This window comes from Mastomys coucha, unplaced genomic scaffold (genome assembly GCF_008632895.1).
Source record: "Mastomys coucha isolate ucsf_1 unplaced genomic scaffold, UCSF_Mcou_1 pScaffold23, whole genome shotgun sequence".
NCBI classification, from domain to species: Eukaryota; Metazoa; Chordata; class Mammalia; order Rodentia; family Muridae; genus Mastomys; species Mastomys coucha.
In genome coordinates this window covers 33,983,075-33,986,146 of record NW_022196906.1, presented here as the reverse complement: position 1 = coordinate 33,986,146, position 3,072 = coordinate 33,983,075, and positions in this window count along the sequence as shown.

The window sequence follows — 3,072 nt, the reverse complement described above, 5'->3', positions numbered from 1 at the left end:
AGAGAGAGAGAGAGAGAGAAAGAGAGAGAAAGAGAGAGAATAAGAGAGAAAGGAAGAGAGACAGAGACAGAGAGACAGAAACAGAGAGACACAGAGAAAGACAGAGACAGAGAGAATTAGGAGGGTAATGGAGGATCAGGATTAGCTGTGGGAAAGAACAGGAGAGATGGTTAGATGGCCATGAAAATGAGTGGAAATCTGCAACTGACAGTGGTGAGGGGGTGGGAGACATTTCCAGGATAAGACAGCAGGCTAGAATAAGAGAGGTGTCCAAGAATTAATGGGGGTGACCTTGGCTGTGATTCACTACACTGGGAATATGGAACCTGAAGAGGTCACCTCCGGTAGCATGAACCCCAGTGGAGAGATAGAGACACAACCCACCCACAAAACTTTCAACTCCAAATTTATCTACAAGAATTCTGTCTACAAGAAATGCAGGCATAGAGGACAAAGCAGAGACTGAGTGATTGGCCATCCAATAACCTGCCCAACTTGAGAGACATTCCATGGGTAAGCACCAAACCCTAACATAACTAATAATACTCTGTCATGCTTGCAGACAGGAGCATATTGTCCTCTGAGAGGCTCCACCCAGCAGCTAACTCAGACAGATCTAGGTATTCACAGCCAAATAGTGGATAGAGCTTGGGGACTCTTAAGGAAGAATATGAGTAAGGATTAAAAGGCCCCGAAGGGAATAGGAACTCCAGAGGAAGGCCAACAGTGCAAACTAACCTGGACCCTTGGGGCTCTCAGAGTCTGAACCACTAACCAAGGAACATACACAGGTTGGACCTAGGCTTTCCCGCTCATATGTAGCAGATGTGCAGATTGACCTTCATGTGGGTCCTGAACAACTGGAATGGGGGCTATCCTAAAAGCTGTTGCCTGCACATGGAATATGTTCTAGTAGCTGGGCTGACTTGTCTGGCCTCAGAGGAAGAGGGACCCCCTAGCCTCACAGAGACTTGATATGCCAAGGGGTTGAGGAATACCCAGGGGAGCCCACACCTCAGAGGAGAAGGGTAGAGAGATACGGGAAGGATTGTGGTGGAGGTTGATTGGTAGGAGGCAGTGAGCAGGATGTAAAGTGAATAAGTAAAAAAATACAATTAAATTTAAAAAGTGACTATGAATTATATTCTACTATAATCATAGATAAGTGTGTTATTTAGTAATCATCAGAAAAGCTTCCTCTGGCATTAGATGGGAGTAATTGCTGGGATCCACAGCCAGATATTATGTGGAGAGGGAGTCTAAATGGAATTTCTCTATCAAACCACTCTCCTCATATCTCAGGGAACCCAGGGGAAGCAGAAGTGAAAAGAATATAAAAGCCAGAGGGGATGGAGGACACCAGGGGAACTAGCCTTTTTGAACCAACTAAGCAAGGCTTATAGGAATACACAAAGACTGAATAAAGAAGCACAGGTTTGTACCAGGTCTTCTGTGTATATACTATGATTTTTAACTTAGTTTTTCCTTCATCATCTTTGTACACTTTCCACAAAACAGCAAGCACAATGTCTACAGGGCCCTGCACCAGGTCCTTTGTGTATATACTATAGCATTCAGCTTAGTGTTTTTATGGGACTCCTCAGTGTGTGATTGAGTGGGTCTCTGATTTTTGTGCTGGCTCTTGGGTTCTTTTCCTTCTGTTGGGTTGCCTTGTCCCACCTCAACATTATGGTTTTTGGTTTATCTTATTATATTTTATTTTGCCATGTGAAAAATTAATATAAAAATAAGTAGATAAATGAAAACAAGTTATCTAGAGTCAACAAAACATAGAAAAACATTCTAACAAATAACTATATAAATAAAATGTGGCAATTGTGTGTGTTACAGAATACCACACAGTTATAAAAATAATGATATAATGACATGTTGTAACTGGTCTTTGCTACTTTGCTATTCTTCTTTTTCCCACACTTTATCCCCTGGTTTCAACCCCTATCAGTATATAAGAGAGAAAGATGGATAGAGGAGAGAGAGAGAGAGAGAGAGAGAGAGAGAGAGAGAGAGAGAGAGAGAGAGAGAGAGAGATGCTTGAATCAAATTTCTTTCCTTTTGTTTCTTCTTTGAACACTACTACTAACAAACTGCAACTAAGCCCCTACCCTACCAACGACCAACAACCATTAAGCCTGTCTCTTGAATCCCTAGCATTTATATAACCTCTGAAAAGTTCCCAGAATTTCAAACATCACACAAGTGGGGAAATGGGGAAAGGGGATAACATTAGAAATGTAAATAAAGAAAATATCCAGGGCTGGTGAGATGGCTCAGCAGGGAAGAGTACCGACTGCTCTTCGGAAGGTCATGAGTTCAAATCCCAGCAACCACATGGTGACTCACAACCATCCATAATGAGATTTGACGCCCTCTTCTGGTGCGTCTGAAGACAGCTACAGTGTACTTACATATAATAGATAAATAAATCTTAAAAAAAAAAGAAAATATCCAATAAAAGAAAAGAAAAAAAAAGAAAGAGAAACTATCTGCAGGTGGTAAAACCATGCCTCTGTTAGAGCATGAGGAAAGTCATAATCAGCTGCTGTGGACAGTATGAAGTAGCCCCATATCCCCACACCTGGGATTAAAGTGAAAGTATATTTTATTTTATTTTATTCTTTTTTGAGACAGGGTATCTCTGTGTAGTCTTGGATGTCCTGGAACTCACTCTGTAGACCAGGCTGGCTGCAAACTCAGAAATCTGCCTGCCTCTGCTTCCCAAGTGCTGGGATTAAAGGCATGCGCCACCACTGCCCAGCTGAAAGTATATTCTTTTAATATTTCTGTGTGTTTTTTTTAAAGAAGCCAAAATTCCAAAATTGCCACTATACATGCTATAATACAGATGAACCTAAAAAGCATGTAAGTGAAAGAAAATAAGGCACAAAATGTGTGTGTGTTTGTGTGCTCACACACATGCATGTGCTTGTGTGTGTGATCATTGCAGATTTATGAAGTAGAAAATAGATTATTAAATTCCTAGAGCTATGGGTAAACATAGATTGACCCAGTTGGAACACAATTGTATTGGAGTTTTTTTTTTTTTTTTTTTTT